Source organism: Pelophylax lessonae, assembly GCF_965119305.1.
Source record: "Pelophylax lessonae genome assembly, chromosome: 2".
Taxonomy (NCBI): Eukaryota; Metazoa; Chordata; class Amphibia; order Anura; family Ranidae; genus Pelophylax; species Pelophylax lessonae.
The window spans coordinates 236,028,990-236,050,196 of record NC_138769.1 but is presented as its reverse complement, the minus strand read 5'-3'; the positions used below and the strand labels follow the sequence as shown (position 1 = coordinate 236,050,196).

Here is a 21,207-nt window from a genome sequence, read left to right as displayed (position 1 = left end):
TGATCAGTCTGAGGAGTACCTTCAATGATAGATTGTTACAACCACAATGCACTACAGAGTGACACAGGAAATCATTTTTGCCTGGGGCCATCACTTTATATAATTCTTCTCTGTGAGTGCTGGATATAAGGATTTTATCTGGTTTATGATCCAGATATGTATGTACTGTAGTTTTTATATTATAAATAGTATTAGGTTAACTATGTGTAGTGATTTTTGAGTAATGTTAGAGAAAGTGGTTTTAATTGGTTGCTTTAATTTTCTGTTACTTTTTCAAGCGGTGTTATTTATTCTACTGTATGTAGTATTTTAATAGGATTGTATAGTTGATTACAGTACAGTATTAATTTAATTTTACCTGTGCTACTAAGTACAGTATCTTTGTGCTGCCTCCCAGGGGAGTTCTTTCTCATCCCATAGCAGTCCCTTTAGGGCTATGTTAGCTAAAACCAAATGGCCATCTATCACTGTGCCTTTTCCCAGATGTGAGCGGGGAAGTTTTGGTGCGCCTAATTCTGGGAGAGAGTGGTACCCTGCACTTCTAATGTTGGTCTTACACTTAACTATCCAGAGAACCAACACATTTGCTTTATATCGGATATTGTCTGTAAGTAATCAGATTGAATAGAATGACATAGATTAACAAATTAAGACATGGGGTACACCCCACATTTCATACCAAACCCTTCAAATATTGTATAGATTTTAAAGGGAAACTCTATGGAAAAAAAAACAAGAAAAAGTGTGTGGGCACTAGATGCAGGACAATCATAGAATATAAACATTTTATACGCAATAGGGTGGTGATTATTCATGATGGCTGTGGCAATTACTCAGCCAATTTTTTTGATAACCCTTAATCAATTTTGCCATTGAAAAGCTTGTGGAAAGTGGCTGAAACAGATTATGGCTGTGTGAATGCTAAACTATTAGCACAACAAAATATATTTTAAGAGTGATTTACTTTCTCTTGAGTTCCTGAAAGTCCCTTCTTTTTTTTGGTTTGTTCTGTCGACCTACAGTATATGCTTTGGCATGTTGATATCTTTTGATGGTGTTTTGTTTTTTTTTCTCCAGGACAGATTTTTATTTAATAAAGATAGAGAATGTTGGCAGAGTTTCACAGCTGGTCGGCTTGGCTGTGAGTTTCTTGTCTATCTCCTCAGCGATGGTGAGACGGATACCTTTTCCACATTACAAGGAAATCCATGGCTTGTTACCCTTGGCAATGATGAAAATATTGGAGAGCCTGGTGGGAAAGCTGTTGCCATTGGCATCCGTCATGTGGACCACATTGAATGAGCCTGGGGATCTCTCCCTGTTGGTGATGACAACAATTCAACCCAAGTTGGCACTGTTGTCACCATGCAAACATTACCAGTATCAAACTTGATAAAGTCTCTAATCTCGCCAGTTTCTAAGTCAATCTGAACTGTGTCATTGACCTTGATCAATGGATCTAGATAGCGGATGGTATGGGCGGCATGGGTCACCAGATGGGGGATTCCTTTTGTTCGTACTCAAGTTTTCCTCACTTTGTACAGTTTGTACTTGAACTCCTCAGCTGTGATCCTGTGCACTGCGAATCAACCCTTTGTGTTGAAAACCAGACAGAAGTATTCTTTGATTTTGTCAATGCTGATGACATCCATGAACCTGGCTGGGTATGTAATGTCAGTGCGGACCCTGCCATCAATCACAATGAAATGCTGCATGTTTTTCACCTATTCCCTGGTCAGAGTGTACTTTAGCCTGTTCCTCAGAAAGATAATCAGAGGCAGACACTCTCTAAGCTTGTGGGGACCAGTGGATGGACATGGAGCAAAGACACTCATCAGCTTATCCAGCATCCAGTGCTTGGGAGCAGCAATGCACTTCAAGTGCTTCTTGGGTCCACAACTCACAGCTGCGTCTGAATAGAAAGCCTTTGATGGTGTTTTAAAATAATTTATCTATACAATATATATTTCGGGTTATTTATTTTTTTGCTATACAGATTTTTTTTCTGTGGCCCTTAAGAAAGTAAGCCTATTATTTTATATTATTCTTTGGTTTATTTGTGGCTTTACTTTAAACGAATGCTATTTTAATAAACAGCAGCCTAATTTTGATTGTGTTATCTAATAATATAGTATTTTTAATTTATACTATTTTGTACATGTTCTACAGATTTATAAACTGTGTCTTGCAAGTGTACTATAAGAAACTGAATTCATAGATTTTCATTATATTTATTGTGTCCAAGCCACACCTAATAAACCACTGTTTTGCAATGCCTAACTCTGTTAAGCCACACCAAAATGTTGCCATGACGTGTTATGTAAAGTGGGTTTCTGAGCAGTCTGGGTGAATATACTGTATTTATAGCCCTACTCCCATAGGAGCAGCTGAGTGTGGGTCCCCCTGGGTTACCGCTAGCAACAACAGTACTTTCAGACATGTTTTTAAGTGTGAGCACCTCAGACAAGAACCAGTCCAGTTTCTTTGGTTTTTAGGGTTTATTTGAGAACTTGGATGGGAGAAGGGAGACGTGGGATACTCCAACAACTGAACTATGCACAATTAGGCAGGGACGCTGAATGGAATGATACTACTAGGCGCTATTTAGCGCTTTTCTGACACTTGTTAACACTCTACTGATGCTGGTTAACGCTGACTGCCTGGACCACCTTCACTTTACAGGAGGAGAGACAGCCATCACCTCCTCTTGGGACTGATGCTCCCGCCAAAAGACCCTCTGTCACATGCTCCCCACAGAATTATTTCCGATTGCAGGGTGCACTGCAGCAAACCCCGCCCACTGTGACAGTCATAAACCCTGGTGATCTATTGGCTAGGTTTCCTCCACTGCCCAACAAGATCCCTCATTGGATACAGTGGGGAGACTCCCCAGACTCAACAGGTCACACCTGGAGGCATGTGACAGATAAGCTAACAGATCAGGCCCCCCTGATAAGCAGACAGGGCCACAATTATGCTTTTCCTAGTACCTACCTAGGAGGGTGCTACATATTTATTACATGTTACATAATATACCTTAAAGCTGTGTGAACTTATAGGTCGAATTCAGGAAGTAAGAAGCAGTATTTGTCTATGGTGGATGGGTTGAGTTTCATGCTTAACACCTGCATGTTATATGGAAGCACTATCTACGCCACAGTGGCTTTCATATTTAATCTCCAGCTGTGTATGGACTGATTTAACTGAGTTTGTTTTTTATGCTGCATCATTCAATAAGGTGTCCCATTTTACTATTACGCTGCATTTATTCTCATTGCGCTGCACTTTATTTCATTAAATGATACATAATATATTAGTGGTATATTTGAAACCCATTCCTTGAGCTCCAATCAATTGACTTTGCCTAGGCTGAAATGCTGTCATCAGTCAGCTATAAGCATGAGGAAGTATTTCTCTTCATTGATCACTCAAACTGCAACATTGTAACTTTGTAATAAAGATGGGGAAGCTGAAGTAGGGGGATGAAATTGGTGAATATAACTAAGAGCTACATAGACACCAGGATTTAAATGACGTGTCATCTTTGAGTCTACACCAAAAAGAGTACTTAAAGTAGCATTAAAGGTTTGCTTTTTTTTTCTTTAAAACAATTAATATGTCATACCTACCTGCTCTGTGGTTTTTCCTCTTCTTCTGGGTCCCAGCGCTCCTTAATTTGCCTCTTCAGCGAGTGCTCCCATTGGAAGCTGCTTCCTAGGGGGCACTCATACAGGCTCACTCCTGAGCTGCCTCAATAGACGCAGACAGGGCAGCTTGGCCCTACCCCCACTCCCTTGTCACAGAATTTGATTGACATTAGCGGGAGCCAAGGGCTCTGTGCAGTGAGGAGGGACAGAGCAAGAAGAGTTGTTGCTCTAATGCACCTTGCTGGATCAGGCTCAGGTAAGTATAAGGGGGGTGAGGGGGAACACATGCAACCCTGGCTTTTTACCCTAACGCATACAATGCATTATAGAAGAAGTAAATCTTCCTCTGTAACTTGTACCTAAAGGTAAGCATATGATAAAGCTTACCTATAGGTACTGTAAATATCTCTAAAACATGCACTGTTTAGAAGATATTTACCTTGCATGCAGCCAGTGACATCACTGAAGGAACAGCCGACCGTGCCATTCTTTCAGAGCCCTGTGCCGTAAATTGCGGTTCCTGTGCGCATGAGTGGGAGTGACAGTCATTGCGGCTCTGGCCAATCAGATGGCCGGATGATGCAAACCCGGAAGGAAGATGGATGAACATGTCATCCATGTCAGCGGTGAGCGGGCGCCACTGCAGGGGCTTCGTTCTAAGATAAGTATTTCATTATGATGCATACTAGCTCATTATGCCTTTGTCTTTCAGGTTTTTATTTTTTAACTTTTTTTTCCCAAAAAAAAATCCTAAGGCTTTACAGCCACGTTAAAGAAAAAATATAAGGATAAATACTGTGATCTCTGATCATTATTTGTTTCCCGTAAGTGGTACACTTACCATTACCAGTATTTGCTTACCAATATTTGCTAGGTCCGCTTTAAGTTTTCTTATTCGGAACAATTACCTGCTTCTTTAAGATCAGTAAAAGTTGTGAAGCCATAAGACAAAAATGAAAACCAAAAAGCAATACCTCCCAGCATTTTGAGAAGACAAAACGTTTGCAATAAATGCCAGACGAAGGTTTCAGCAACTAATATATAAGCCAATATGTTAAGCCCTCAGAGAAAATGACAGAACTTACTTGTTGCTCAGAAAGGGGGGAGGCTGTGTTCTTTATCTGTATTGTCTGTGGATCCAGGTGGAAAGCATCCCAGATCACGGTCCCAGACAAGTAGCGAGACCTGTGCCACAAGTCCAGTCTCTTTTTATTGCCTTCTATATTAGTTGCTGAAACCCGCACCTGGCATGTACATTCCTCCCTGTTAAATTTTATATTTCTGTGCCCAGATCCATGTCATTTTTTTGGCTTATGTTCTCAACTCAAATTTGGTGCTATAATTTTGCCATACCCAAGTTAGTATTAGTTTTGAACCAGTGCCAGATTACATTTTTTATGAGATGACAAAAAGGGACAGTTATGAGCTATGGGTAACTAAGTTGCAGCACCCTGAGAAGGCTCCTTTAAATGAACAATTTATCAGTTAATAGAAAGAATAAATGTACATGCAGTATAGCAGCAAACGTGTTCTTTTTACATTTCTTCCCCAATTCTTTGCAGCACGTCTTCATGTTTTGTTTTAAGGAGGAAAGAAAGTTGTACCTTATAATTGAAAACTTTTCTTCCTATACCTTGCGCAAGAAAGCCATGCGAGAATTTACCAGCTACAAAGACAAATAACTTTACCCTTTATAAACAGTACTAGTGGTCTTACCAGGTGAAGATATGCAACTCATTTATTTTTATACATTCTCCATTATACCACTGAGGCCTAGCTGTGATTAGCTCAGCAAGGAGTTGTGATTGGGCCTGGTCAGTGATTGCCAAAAGTGCTGAATCATGGTAGAAATAAATATGTTTTCAATCAAAATGTGTTATTTTTTTGTTCCGCAGTGCAACATGTGTCTACGTCTAGCTAATTCATACTGAAAAACTGCAATTCACAATTGTCATTTTGTTCTCATTTTTCCACATATTTTACAGCTTTTAAACTCCCTAAAGGAATGGCTGAAAGAAGCGTGATAGTATTGTTTTTGATCATTGCGCTGTTTCTGTACTTGAAAAAGTACAAAGCCTTTGATTTTTTGGAGAATTACTTGAATATATTTAAAATTAATTTACTGTATAAAGGTCGTTTTTTGGGGCTTTTTTGACATCTGAGGGGGTCACTATGTTTTAATTAACAACTCACTTAATATATTATATATATATATATATATATATATATATATATATATATATATATATATATATATATATAATATATTTGATTGCTTGAATGTTTCAAGTGCCTATTATAATTGATTTTATTTTAGTTACCAATAATACATAGCTTATTTTTCTGTGCCGATAATTTTATGAGAATATTTTTGTTTAGTTTTCATAGTCGTTTGCTAAAAATGACTAACAGCATTATGATTGATCCAAAGATCCATTATGACTGATCTTATATTTACTGCATATGTATTGGAATATTTCTATTTACATGACTTATTGGCTAAAAGGGTACAGCAGTGATGCTTATTGGCTGTGTGAAGCCATTCATATACAAACCAAATAATATGTACCAGATATTTTCTTTAATATTTCAGAAGAAGCCTGTACTAAGAGAAAAAGGAAGGTAATTAAACGTTAAGGAAGGCAACTAAAAGTAACTGATTGCTGACTTCTTCTGGAAATGCTACTTGCCTAGCTGCCTCAGGCTTTAATATTTGAAATGCTGGCTAAGTATATAGCAGATTAAGTCAAAGTGTGGTTAAGACTCCTGGTCTGCATTTTTTGTTGAAGTTTTAAAACTATTGAACTAGCATGACAAGCAGACAAGGAGTATTTTCTGAAGAAAAAAAATTAGCAATAGGGGTCTAAAATTCCCCAAATTCACTCATTACTTGTTCCCCCTAAGTGGATTAAAAAATGGCAGCCACAATATACTGTAGTTGCTATAGTCACTATAGCCTAAGGCCCCTTTACACGGGCGGTGCGCCCAACGGATTCTGTTTTGCTCAGCGGGGATCGATCCGCCGATCCCCGCTGAGCAGGCGGATGACAGCTCCATCTCTGCTTACTTTGCAGAGACAGAGCTGTCAGAGCCCCACACTCCTCTATGGGAGATCAGATGAAAACAGACTGCCTGTCCGTTTTCATCCGGTCTTATCCGATCCTCCAGACTGACATCCGCTGCTCCATAGGGCTGTATGGAGCATCCGATCAGGTCTGCCTGAAAAACTGACAGGCGGACCGGATCAGAAAGCCCATGTGAAAGGGGCCTAAAGCTCAGGTCCAGATTGGTTTAAAAAAAAAGTATTCTACCCATGCATATGTAGGATATAATGTTTATTTTGTTTTGTCATTTATAGGGCTATAGATTACATCATATCAGTGAGAGTATTGTTAATCGGTCACTTGAGTACATCCTATGAGCAGCACAGCTCATCTATAGGACTATTGATTACATAATTTCAGTGAGAGTATTGTTAATCGGTCACTTGCGTACATCCTATAAGCAGTACATCTCATGTATTGGGCTATTGATTATATCATATCAGGTCATTGTGTATCTTTTGGTCAGTTGCGTATACCCTATTTTGATCTGTATCAACATCATGTCTGAAAGACCGACAAGGAGAGGCAGATGCTCACAGGCAATGAAAAGAGGGCAAGCAGCCTCTGTGTCCATTGTGAAAAGTGGTGGTCACAGTCGACAGTTGCATTTTCTGCAAGCGGGGCACGCCCATCCTTTATTTCCGGTGCTGCCCATGTTATTCAACCACAACATGTGAAAGAGTTGGTGGAGTGGATCAATAAGCCGTCCTCATTCTCTTTGTCCTCTGACACCCACACTCCCAGTAGTTTGCCTTCCACCACAGCTGCCAAAGTAGCCTGTTCCACAGGCTCCTTCTCCACAGCTACTCCTTCTTTCGCCCCACCATTCTGCACAGAGGAGTCACCTGAACTATTCGATCATAGTGTCAGTGACATGCTGCTGGAGGATGAGCAGCAATTTGAAAGCTGTGATTTTGGTTCCCAAGTTGATGAAGGAAATAATGTGAGCCTAGAGAGAGGGGGTGGCAATGACGGATAAGAAACCAGCAGTCATGTTGCCACAGCTGAAGCATATTGCCAAGTTTGCTCCAGTGACGAAGAGAGAGGGGAGGATGAGGTCACTGACTGTAGTTGGGTGCCTGACAGGATAGAGGAGGAGGAGGAGGAAGAGGGGGGAGGATGAGGAGGATGCAAAACTCCAACGAGGCAGGATGTGCTCCAGGGGCCGTGATAGCAGTAGCCAACCTATTGCGTCACAGCACAGAGCTCCACAGGTGCAGGGTGCTGCAAACTCCCTGCGGACTCACAAAAGTTCATTAGTCTGGGCTTTTTTCAGCACATGTGCAGTAGACCGCAGCATTGCTGTTTGCAACATCTGTCTAAAGCGGGTCAAGCGTGGCCAGAACACTAGCCGCTTGGGCACCACATGCATGACAAGGCATATGACGACCTGGCATGCCACCACCTACAGCAAAGGCCCAATTTGGCACCTTTATAGCACATGCAATTTCAAACTTGTATAGAATTCTTACCAGCAGGTCTCATTCCAGTGTTCAGGCACCACCAACAGCAAAGGCCCAATTTTTGGCACCTGTATAGTACATGCAATTTCTAATTTGTATTGAATTTTTAACAGCAGGGCCTGTCCCTGTGCCCAGTAAGAGTAACTGTGAGGGGTTGGGGTTTTCAGGCACCACCAACCACCAAGGCTCAATATTTCTGCACCTGTATGACAAGTACATGCAATTTCAAAATTTGTATGGAATTTTTAGCAGCAGGGCCTGTTCCTGTGCCCAACAAGAGTAACTGCGAGGGATTACGGTGTTTAGGCACCACCAACAACCAAGGCCCAATTTTTCTTCACCTGTATGACAAGTACATTGTATTGTGTATGTATATTTGTATATGACATTTTTTTCTTTAGAAATGTCAGTATTGCTGCAGCAGGCTACATACATCGTAGAGATGCACTACTTTACAGGCTCATTCAGGGGACCCCACAGGCACGATATTTGAAGGAATTTTTCATTTTTATAGTTTCACTTTAAGCCTCATTAAAATCAGTAAATCACTGCTCCTTTAAAAACGATTGTTTTTAAAAACTTTTTTTTCATTGTTACACATTTCCCAGGTCAGTACCCGGACCCCTATACACATTTTTGGGGCAATAACTTGCATTTAAGCCTTCAAAATGAGGCTGTTTGATTTTTGAGGTTTCACTCCCATAGACTTCAATGGGGTTTGTTTATCCAAACAAACTTTTCCTCTGTTCGCGGTGTTCTGGTGCGAACCGAACCGAGAGGTGTTCGGCTCATCACTACTGCAGAGGTTGAAGGGGTGGGGGATCAGCTTATCAGTGCTCAGACCATACCCCAAACACTGCATCAAATTGGTCTGCATGGCTGTCATCCCAGAAGGAAGCCTCTTCTAAAGATGATGCAGAAGAAAGCCTGCAACGAAGTTAGGAGTTCAAAGGCAAGTGTGTCTTGCCTACAGTAAAGCACGGTGTTGGAAGTGTTATGGTCTGGGGCTGCATGAGTGCTGCTGGCACTGGGGAGCCACAGTTCATTGAGGCACCATGAATGCCAACATGTATTGTGACATACTGAAGCAGAGCATGATCCTCTCCCTTTGGACACTGGGCTGCAGGGCAGTATTCCAACATGATAATGACCCCAAAGACACCTCCAAGACGATCACTTTCTTGCTAAAGAAGCTGAGGGTAAAGATGATGGACTGGCCAAGCATGTCTCCAGACCTAAACCCTACTGAGCATCTGTGGGGCATCCTTAAATGGAAGGTGAAGAAGCGCAAGGTCTCTAACATCCACCAGCTCATCATGGAGCAGTGGCAACCTGTGAAGCTCTGGTGAACTCCATGCCTAAGAGGGTTAAGGCAGTGCTGGAAAATAATAGGTGGCCACACAAAATATTGAAACTTTGGGCCCAGTTTGGACATTTTGATTTAGGGGTGTATTCACTTTTGTTGCCAGTGATTTAGACATTATTTGTCATAAAATAAATAATAAAATCAATGCATCCTAAATATTTTGAAAAAGTGTATTCCCCCAAGGACAGGGGAGGACTGGGCCAGGGGGCAGGGGGGCAATTGCCCCCTGGGCCACTTTGATGCCCTGTAAAAAGGCTGCACCGCTTCTGCCACAGACATGCCTAAAGGTTTCCCGGTGAAGAGAAGTAAAACATCCCCAACGCTGATCTACTGAGAGCGGGATGAAGACAAGGAAAGAGCGCAGGCCTCCCCCCCAGCATGGATGGTGTAAACTGTGTCTGATCAGAGGTCATTTCCATGCCCCACTGGAGACTCTCCCCCCCTGGCCAGCCCCAACCGAGCTGTCCTAGCTCCCCCCAACCTTCCCCTGCTGGCCAGGTCAGGAACCTGGATTAAGCCAGTAAGTAGAGAGTATCTGGAGCAGGGCTTCAGCTTGGAATGGGGATCAGGAGGGGGGCCGAGTCTCTGCACCATGGGCCTCTTGTTTTTACTTGCCCCCTGGGCCGAAAGTTGCCAGTCTGCCCCTGCCCAAGGAAGAACCAATCTAATGATATAGGCAGAGAGAGCTCTCTCTGCATTTGTATTGGTTATAAGTAAGTATGATTGAGGTATTTAAATATCAGCATAGTTATACAAGTTGCCATCCCAGTGGGTGCTGCCTCTCTGTGTTGCCATCTGCTTGCTACTAATGCACCCCTGCATCTGCTCTGGGATCATTGCCCCTGCCAGCACCAGTGCTTCTGCTCAACTTTGACTACATTTGCACAATTATATATATATATATATATATATATATATATATATGTGTGTATATATATATATATATATATATATATATATATATATATATATATATATATATTGTTTCGTTGTGAGAAATGTTACTATTGCTTAACAATACAAATGTATTAAATATGTACTGTATATATCTCTCTTATTAATATTAAGAGATACACTATAAGCTCTTGAAGAAGCAACTTTGTTGCAAACATGTATAGCTGCAATTTTTGGAATTTGTAACCCCCATTTCTTGAAGAATTTAAGAGTATTACTCTATTGTGATAAGTGATTGTATAATCAGATTAATCCCCCTTGGGGGGAATACACACATTCCAAATATGTAGATTGCACTGCTTTTATCACTTATTTTATGACTAAATGGTTGATGGATAATTTTATAACCATAATAAAGATTATTTAATTTCATGATTTGTTGGGGTTTCTGTGCCTGAAAAGTCCAAAAGTGTCTGCACAATAATAGTTTGTTCTCATTTCTGGGATGTGGCGCTTGCTATTTTCTTTGCACCCACAGTACCACCCTGTGGACACAACTCATTTCTACTTGTTCAAGCTTGTCAGCTGCATCAAAGTGTTTTAAAAAAATAAATGTGTATATACAGTATCTCCCAGAAGTGAGTACGCTCCTTACATTTTTGTAAATATTTTATTATATCTTATAATGTGACAACACTGAGGAAATGACACTTTGCTACAATGTAAAGTAGTGAGTGTAAAGCTTGTATAACAGTGTAAATTTGCTGTCCCCTAAAAATAACTCAACACACAGCCATTAATGTCTAAAACGCTGGCAACAAAAGTGAGTACACCCCTAAGTGAACATGTCCAAATTGGGCCCAACGTGTCAATATTTTGTGTGGCCACCATTATTTTTCAGCACTGCCTTAACCCTCTTGGGCATGGAGTTCACCAGAGCTTCACAGGTTGCCACTGGAGTCCTCTTCCACTCCTCCATGATGAGCTGGTGGAGGTTAGAGACATTGCGCTCCTTCACCTTCCGTTTGAGGATCCCCAACAGATGCTCAATAGGTTTTAGGTCTGGAGACATGCTTGTCCAGTCCATTACTTTTACCCTCAGCTTCTTCTTTTTTTTTTTGTTCTTTTTATTTCAATATGTGCATGAAAACGAACATTCCAAACGTTCCTTTCAACAAAAGGACAAAACAATATTAAATAATAAAAATTATACAATATCCAAATAATTATCTGATTACTTTATATTCATAATCTCTTTATGCTAATGTATATCCATTTAAGTTAATTGATCGCTGTTGTCCTGGTGTGCCCCGACCCCTTGCTCCATTGCATTCATAGATTTATTTCCTCATCATACTATGTGCATCCCTCTATATCCTCTTGGTTATCTCCTTATATTCAACCATTGGTTAATGTTGATTGACACCAATTATCCCAAATTTTAAAATATTTTATTGAGCATCCTCTTTGCATATACAATACTTTTTCAAATGGTAAAATCTGATTTACCGCTCTTATCCAGTTCTTAACAGCAGGGGGCTTCACTTGAATCCACTTAACTGTGATTGTTTTCCTTGCCATAAACAGCGTTTCTCTAAGCATTATCTTATGATATCTAGACCATGTTATTTAGTCTAGTATACCCAGCAAACAGGTTTCTGGGGTCAAAGGTACAGGCATATTCAGGACAGAGGATAATATTTGAATTATTTCCTGCCAGAATCTTGATATCACTGGACAAAACCACATAATATGTATAAAGTCTGCCCGCTTAGCACTGCATCTCAAGCATTTAGGAGATGCAATGCTATGCATTGCATAAAGTCTATTTGGAGAGAGAAATGATTGATGTAGCATATATAATTGTATTAACCTATTGTTTGCTGCTGGCGATGCATATAAATGGGAAGAGCAAGCTTCTTCCCAATCTTCGTCAGTTAAATTGGGAATCATTTCCTGCCATTTTGTTCTTATTGCCAAGGGATTCATTCCTGAATTGACCCTGGTTAAATGTGCATATATTGTAGAGATTAATCATTTTGGGCCCTGGGACCTAAGAATAGCAATCATTGGATATCTAGAGATCCCAGGTCCTAAGACTCCAAATTGCGCTTGTAACGCATGTCGCAACTGTAAGTATCTATATAATGAGTTATGTGGTATATCATATTTCATTTGTATATCTGAAAAAGAGTACATATGTGTTGTGTCATATACGTCTGTAAGGACTGATATCCCTTTTTGTTCCCAAAACTGATACTCTACCAATTGTTTCAGTTGATTAAACATTGGGTTTTGCCATAATGGGAGATCCATGTTTATTTGTGAGTTTCCCTCTATACATTTTGCCTCTCTCCATATTGTACGAGCTAACATTGGTTAACTGTTAACATTGGTATTTGCTTACATTTTAATTTATTCAAAGGTGCTTCTAGGGCTATAAGTAAATTATCGATTTGTAAAACATGAGCCAGGTGTGATTCTACCATCTGTGATGTTACTGGTACTATCCATCCTATAAGATGTTTAAGTTGTCCAGCAAGATAGTATCTGTATATATTAGGAAGTGCCATACCTGCTTCTGTTTTGGCTCTCTGAAGGGTGGTTAACTTTATTCTATTTCTACCCTTTCACCAAATAAATGTGGTAAATAGGGCATCTATTTTTTTAAAAATAGTTTTAGGGACTATAACTGACATATGTGAAAAAATGTATAAAGATTTTCCTCTAATAATTTAACCTGCTCGGTCATTAAGGTTGGAAAGTGTATTTTACTCCTTTCAAGCAAAGCCATTCTTGTACACTCTCCGGAGTATTGAAGAAATATATTTTCCCATCTTCCTCCACCCTCATCCTCGCAGGGTATGCCATGGAGTAGATAATGTGTCGTTCTCTTATTTTTTTTTTAACTTCAAAGAAGGTAGCTTTCAATTTTTGTAGATCTATTGAAAAATCCGTAGTATAGGATCCTGATCTTTACAATTCAAAAATGGTGCAAGTAAAGGTCTTGCAGGGGCTCCAGGGGCTGGTGGTTTTGCAGGAATTCTATGGGCTCTTTCTACTGCAAAGGTTGTGGAGAAAGTAGTATCAGGAAATAGGGTTTTAATCCATGTCTCCACAAATTCTCCAGGATTCTTCCCCTCAGCCCTCTCCGGTAAGCCCACAAATCTGATATGATTGCGTCTTTATCTGTTTTCTAGGTCATCAACTTTTTGATTAAGGTATGTTACTTGCTTTTCAGCTGCTAATATACGATTTGGCAATGGAGTGTAATTATCCTCTATTGAGGATATCCTTTTTTCAGCCTCTGCCATCCGCTCTCTCACAGCCTGCAGATCATGGTGTATTAAACCAATATCCATTCTAATTTCCTCCATTTTACCAGTCAACATAGTATTACTTGCAGTTATAGCAGCCATAAGTTGAGAATGTACCTGTTCAAGTGAGAGTTTTGCTGGTTTCTCCACTGGCATGTTGCTCTGTCTATTGCTGCTGCTTCCTCCACTCCGTGTGTTTGGTGGGCTCTGACCTACTTCCTGCTTCTCGGTCTGCACAAACTCGTTCAAACATTCTGTTGCCGTAGCGGGACGTTCCCTACTTGTCTCCTTACTCATATTGCCCAGGCTGTATCGCAAGCTGCCGCAATACTCGCATGGAGGTCCGGATCAAGGTGGGTATCAAGATGCTCCGCATGGAGCTCGAGCGAAAACATGCAGAGTTCCGATCACATGCAGCCAGCCATCTTGCTGGCTAGCCACGCCCTGTGTCCACCAAGGTTACCCTCAGCTTCTTTAGCAAGAAAGTGGTCGTCTTGGAGGTGTGTTTGGGGTCATTATCATGTTGGAATACTGCCCTGCAGCCCAGTGTCAAAAGGGAGAGGATCACACTCTGCTTCAGTATGTCACAGTACATGATGGCATTCATGGTTGCCTCAATGAACTGTAGCTCCCCAGTGCCGACAGCACTCATGCAGCCCCAGACCATGACACTTCCAACCCCACTGTAGGCAAGACACACTTGTCTTTGAACTACAATGGGACGTAACAAGCAATGACAGGGAGGGGAAAAAAAAACCTAAATGAACAAGTCAGGAAAACCCCAATCCAATGCTACAAAATAATTTAATGGCTGGCAGCCGCTGCTATAACAGTGGATCCGAAGGTTTCTGCAGACGGTAGGGAAACATTCACTCTGTAGTGTCGAATGAAGGTGTTATGTGCACTCCAGCTTGCTGCTCTGCACACAACCTCCGCCGACACTTTAGCATATTCCACACAGGAAGCCGCCATGCCCCTCGTAGAATGCGGCCTGACCTCCAAGGGTGGTGGAAGATCCAAAGTCCTGTACCCTATCTGAATTGTCTTGATGATCCAGGAGGACACAACTCTAGGAGGGACTGTCATGTCTTTTTTGGACCACTAGGAAAGACAAAAAGTTGATCTTGCTGCTGAACTTTTCTGGATCAGTCAAGGTAGGTTGACAGATAATGGACCAGGTCCAATCTTCTCCATTCAACTTCCCACTCATCTTTAGGGAATGATGGAAGAACTGATTCCCAATTTATGCTAAAAGAAGTCGCCACCTCGGGGAGGAAACTCAGAACGGGCCTGAGCACCACTCTCTCTTGATAAACCAAACAAAATGGTTCCTTGGAAGAAAATGCACATAACTCAGACAATCTTCTTAACAAGGCAATAGCAGTCAAACATATAGCTGTTAATGTCAAATGAAACAGAGAACACAAGGAGGCAGGATCAAATGGAGAAGCCAATAAGGCCTTCAAAACCAGCGTCAAATTCCACTTTGGAAAAAGGATTTTACAGGAGGTCTAATCTTTATTGCCTTCAAAAAACAAAGCACCAGAGGAGAGGAAGCCCATCTAACTCCTGAAATAGCTGAGAGGGCAGAGACGTGACCTTTTTAGGAATTAAAGGGAAATCCTTTTTCCAGCCCCTCTTGCAGAAACTCCAGTATGTTACAGACCGAAGGAGACTCGAAATTCTAATATTTTTCTGTAGACAGGCGTGCAAAGGCTTTTCAAACCCGGTGATAGGTACTATTGTCTTTGTTCAAGCCAGCAGCAAGGTATCCAGATCCAGAACTCGATCTTGAAGATCCAGGTGTCTTAAAGATCTTCTCTTAATCTCCATAATGCTAACATCAGTCTCCTGGGGTTGGGATGATGCATGCCATTCTGTAGTAGAAGATCTGGACAGGGTGGAAGAAGGACTAGCTGACACATCTTCATCCTCCATGCCAACGGAAACCACAGCCTTGTGGGCCAGAAGGTTAATACCACTATGGCCGCTGCTTTTTCCCATCAGATCTACAAGAGAACCTTGAGGATTAACGGGAGAGGAAGAAACACATAAACCAGAGGAAAATTCCAAGGTTTGGAGAAAACATCCTGACCCCGGGCTTGCAGATGCCAGTTCCGGAAGAAGTAGCGCAGAAGTTGGAAATTCCTCTCCGATGCCATTAGGCCTACTTTCAGAGTTCCCCAAGCTTTGAAGATCCTGTGTAAATATTTGGGATTGAGGCCCCATTCGTTGTGATCTAGGAATTTTTCGACTCAGACGATCCACTAAAAGATTCTTGGACCCCGGGAATTCTCCGCCCACAGGAAGATCTGACAAGCCCCTCTGAGAAGCTGCAAACCTATGATGCCCCCCTGACGAGCCACGTAAGCTACTGTTGTTTTTTTGTCTGAAAGAACTTTGACTGCTTGTTTCTTTAAAACAGGTTAGAAAAAAAAAAGAGAGCGCGCCAAACGGCTTCCAATTCTAGGAGATTTGAACCTTGTGCTGGAGAAACTCTATTTTTCTTGAACATGTTGGCCCAAACAGTGAGCTCCCCAGCCCAACAGACTGGCATGCGTCGCCACGATTACCGGTTCCAGGGGTTCAAGTTGCATTCCCTGGACAGATTGCGAGGTACCATCCACCATGCTAGGGAATGTAATATCGGCCGTGGTATAAAGATCTTCTGCGTCAGAGAGCAACAATCCCATGGGGGGGGGGGGAAACTGTAATGAAATGTCCTTCTCCGCCATCTGGCCCAGGGCACTACCAAAATTGTTGAAGACAGAAGGCCCAAGTACTGCATGCACTGCCTCACAAGCAGAAACGATTTGGACATCACCACTCTCGTTTTGTTCTGAATATCCTGAATCTTCCTTTGAGGAAGAAAAACCCAGCCTTTCAGTATTATGAAAAAGGTAAAAAGGGGGGAGAAGCTGCGCTAAGTGACACAAACGAAAATCAAGAATCTAAAGAGTCCCAATGTTTGATAAAGTGATAAATTGAATTAAAAAGTCCAAAATGATATTTTCATCCAAATATCCATGCAGGAAAATAGGTGAATTCACTGCTTACCAGAAGTAGCAGTAAAATATGCCTTGAATAAGGGTTAGCCGAGCCAGATGAGAATCTGCGACGGGTTCCTCCTCAACAATGGCCGTCCCAAGATTATGATATTTTGGGTGTGGGAATAAAAAAACAAATAGAACATAGCGTGATACTGTATAATCAAGTGAATCACTCCCAAGTGTGTGAAAGAAAAAAGGGGAAGGTGATAATGCAGCCCACCACCAACACAAGCAGCTTAACAAATGCTGATGTGTGTAGGCAAATATGTGCAATCAAAAAGACGATGAAGGCTATAGATGAACCACCACCTTAACGTATTGCAATTACCAGATATATGATGAGTAAAAGCGAAACACTGTGTACCACATAGAGACCGTAGGATAAGCCACCGCCTTAATATTAATGCAATTACCAGATATTGGAGGTAAATAAGCATAGAGGGTAACTTCAAATGAGCTGAGAACCCGCTGAAAAGCTTCACCAAAACAATCTGCTTACCAGAAATACACCAAGTAAATGACAAATCTCAGATCCAGATGTCCTCGGGGGATACAAATCTCCTATGAGTGAGCGGTCCCTGGTGGTGTAGAGGCGTACCCACAGATATGGCTCCTTTCCCTCCTGTTGGCAGCCATCCGCTCACTCATAGGAGATTTGTATCCCCAGAGGACATCTGACATCAAAGCCATACCAATCACCTTTTTTTTTTACTACAGAAATTACTCCATCTTGAAAGTCAGGACTTTTATAAAGGAATTCAGGAATTTTAGGAAGACTTTGTGACTAGGAATAAGGGGGAAATACACCCCCTGACCCCATTCCTCTCTGGTAACTGGCAGTATGGATTGCGCCATTAGCAATTCCTTTACATATGCTTGCAAACAAAGCCTCCTCTTTTGACCGAGTGGAACACGAGTTTGCACAAAACGGGCTTGGGGTGGTCTTCTTTTGAACTCCAGGAAATACCCCCTTGAGATGATAACTAGGGATGATCGAATGGTTCGGGTCGACCATCGGTTCGACCCGAACATTGACTGTTCGAGGTTCGGCCGAATTCCGAACTTTTTGCTGAAAAAGTTTGGAATTCGGCAACCAGAACCGACCAAAATGCAATAAGACAGGAACTGGGCTTTAAAAGCCTGTGATTGGACCAGAACCATCAGTAAAAGCCAATTGAGGGGGCAGGAGAATGCTAGGAATGTGATTGGAGTGACTAGGGGGTCCAGAGGCCAATCATTAGTGAATACGCACCCAGTATATAAGATAGCCCCCGCCAAATCTCTACCATTTTAATACAGGGCTGTGGAAGAGAGTGGAAGCAGTTCTGTTACTTCTGCTTCAAAGTGTCATTTAGCAATTATTAGTGTGAGGAAAGGGATATCTAGTGTAGTTAGGGTACTATTTTCCACTATAGTTAGATTTAATAATCTAGTTTCTGTAGGGAAAGTGTTAAGTGTAAGGGGACCGTAGTGTAGTGTAGGGTTTATTGACTCTGACTGCTATGGCAGGGTGACAAAACCCTTCCATGTCAGGGTGACCGCTGTAGAGAAAAGATCGTTTCTCTTAGAACACTTATAGAACCGGATAGTGGCTTCACCCCTGTTACCCGGCTTTTTGCTGCAGGCATTTATAGGGCTTTTTTGAGGACATGTTTGGAGTCAGGCATGACATCTGAACTTCTGTGTAGGGGTATATATACACACACACACACATGTATGTATATATACACATACACATATATAGGTGTGAAAGTAGCAGAAACCTATGCTTGCGCTAATGAAATAATTAACACCCATATGGCTTCTCTGCTATAACACCTATATGTGTGTATGTGTATAAATACATATAAGTGTGTGTGTATATATACCCCTATACAGAATTTCAGATGTTTTGCCTGCCTCCAAAGACCCCCAAAAAATGCCCAAAAAAAACGCCTGCAACAACACACCTGGGCGTTTTTTTGTTGGCGCAGGCGTTTTTTTGGGCATTTTTTGGGGGTCTTTGGAGGCAGGCAAAACATCTGAAATTCTGTATAGGGGTACATATACACACACACTTATATGTATTTATACACATACACACATATAGGTGTTATAGCAGAGAAGCCATATGGGTGTTAATTATTTCATTAGTGCAAGCATAGGTTTCTGCTACTTTCACACCTATATATGTGTATGTATATATATACATACATGTGTGTGTGTATATATACCCCTACACAGAAGTTCTGATGTTATGCCTGCCTCCAAAGACCCCCAAAAAAACGCCTGCTACAAAACCGGCAAGGTGTGAAAATAGAAGAGCCACTATCCTGTTCTATAGTAATTCTAATACAAACAAACTTTTTTTCTGGTTCTGGACATGCTACAGAGCTGAAACTTCACAGGTACACTCTTTAGACCCCCCAGACACTAAATCCAAAGAAATCTCTTTTTTTTTTTTTTCCAATAATTTTTTCAATAATTGGCTCTCTATCAAAAATGACAATTTTTAAGAACTTTTTTTGTGTGATTAATAGTCCCTGGGGCATGACCCAGAACCCTAGGCACTTTTTAGGGGCATTTATTGGGTTTTAGGGCTTCAAAATGGTGTTTTTTTGTTTACCGAAGTTCGGGGTCCCATTGATTTCAATGGGATTCTGAAATCCGGGCCGAACTTTCGGGAAGTTCGGGTGTTCTGGTCGAACCGAACTTTTGAAAAGTTCGATCATCCCTAATGATAACCAGAATCCAGGAATCCTCTACCTCTTTCACCCAGACCTCCCTGAAACAAGCTAATCTTGCGCCTGCCTGCGAAGACTGGGCAGGGACACCTTTAGAAGGACTTGTCCACCATTTTTGTAGACTGATTGGCCTTAGCTTTGGCACCCTTTGGGAAGGAAGGATCATTCCCCTTCCATTGTCTAAAAAATGGCCTGCCAGGTCTGTATTCAGCAGCATCTTTGAAACCGTCTTTGGGTCTTTTGGAAGAACGAAAGGGCTAGCATGGACTCTTTTCCTGGGGGATTAACCTAATTTGCCACCCGAAACGCGTTGAATAGCTGACTCCAGAGTTTTGCCAAACAAATGTTTCCCATTGAATGGGACCGAGCAAAGACTGTGCTTGGTGGAATTGTCAGCTGCCCAGTGTTTCAACCATAAGGCCCTGCGGGCCGTCACTGAATGAGCCATGAGTTTTGCCGTCATTATGACTTGGTCTACAGCTGCCTCCGCTAAAAAAACTACTGCTTTAAGGTCCGTGACGCAAACTCTGAGATCCACTGCTACAAATATCAGACCTATAGTCGGCCTGCAGGCTACTGTGCAAAATCCTCTTCAAATCCGTATCGATCCTCCGATCCATGGGGTCTTTAAAGGAAAGCGCATCCTCCAAAGGCAGAGTAATATAACAAGCCAGTCTTTGCAAGGAAGTGTCAACTTTGAGACTAGAATCTCATAGATCCGCATCTTTGGACAGAAAAGGATATAACTTTTTGACTCTATTGTGAACATTCAGCCTTTTATCTGGCTTCACCCACTCATCTTCCACAATTTCTTGGATCTCGAAAATTAGAGGGAAAGAAGAAATACATTTCTTCAGAGCTGGATAGTATTTGCCCTGTTTTCTAGGTGGAAAATTTTTCTCCCGCCATCTCATGGCCTCCTTCACAGCCTCAACAAAGGAAGGGATAAAAGAGAAGTGGAAGGCATGCGACTATGGCTAATTCTCCAAGTCCGAAGAAATCAACTCTAGCTCCTCAACTGAATTGTGACGGAATCTTCTGAAGATGAGGACATCATGGGTCGTGCCGACTTCTTGGAGGTGCTTTTCAATCCCTTGGACTTCACTTGTCGCACATTCACCGCATTATCTCGTGCCGAGGGCATCAGCTGAGCATGCCCAGCAGGCTTTTTCTTTTGCTTGCACAGGCAAAGGAGCTCTGGAAGATGACGAGATCCTTTGCTTGTGCCTGTGACCTGACTTGCGCTTTGAGGCTTTGCGATGCTGCAACATCTCTTGGCTTGGGAGCGACCGACTGCAGTGAGGTACAGATGAGGGCGATCTGTAGTGCCGATCTGACGGAAGTTTATTCTGCTGAGGGATACTTTGACGCTGAGAATTTCTCTCTTTTTTTGGCAGGAGAGTTGCCGGATCTGACCCTCTTCACGGGCATTTATCCCCCCTGGGGTCTTCTCTCTGCAAATTGAGAGAAGGATGCACTCTTTTAAAAAAATTACAAAAAAGAAAAGTTATAAATGCACCTTTCCATGAGTGGTTTCAGTGCTACAGACAGGACAGGAGGACTAGCAGGACCTAAAAGAGAAGTGTAGTCAGCCAAATAGCAGTTTCACCAGGGCTACTGCATAGAGGAATGAGTTAAACAGG

General features: G+C 41.8%; 1 pseudogene across 1 annotated transcript; it reads right to left on the bottom strand.

The window, feature by feature from the left end:
* Positions 1-1,090: 1,090 nt before the first annotated feature.
* Positions 1,091-14,088, bottom strand: LOC309548043 (small ribosomal subunit protein eS4-like; annotated as a pseudogene). Its single transcript has 2 exons — positions 14,004-14,088; positions 1,091-1,912 (listed from the first exon to the last, which is right to left on the bottom strand). The product of its transcript is annotated as a small ribosomal subunit protein eS4-like (transcript).
* Positions 14,089-21,207: the final 7,119 nt, after the last annotated feature.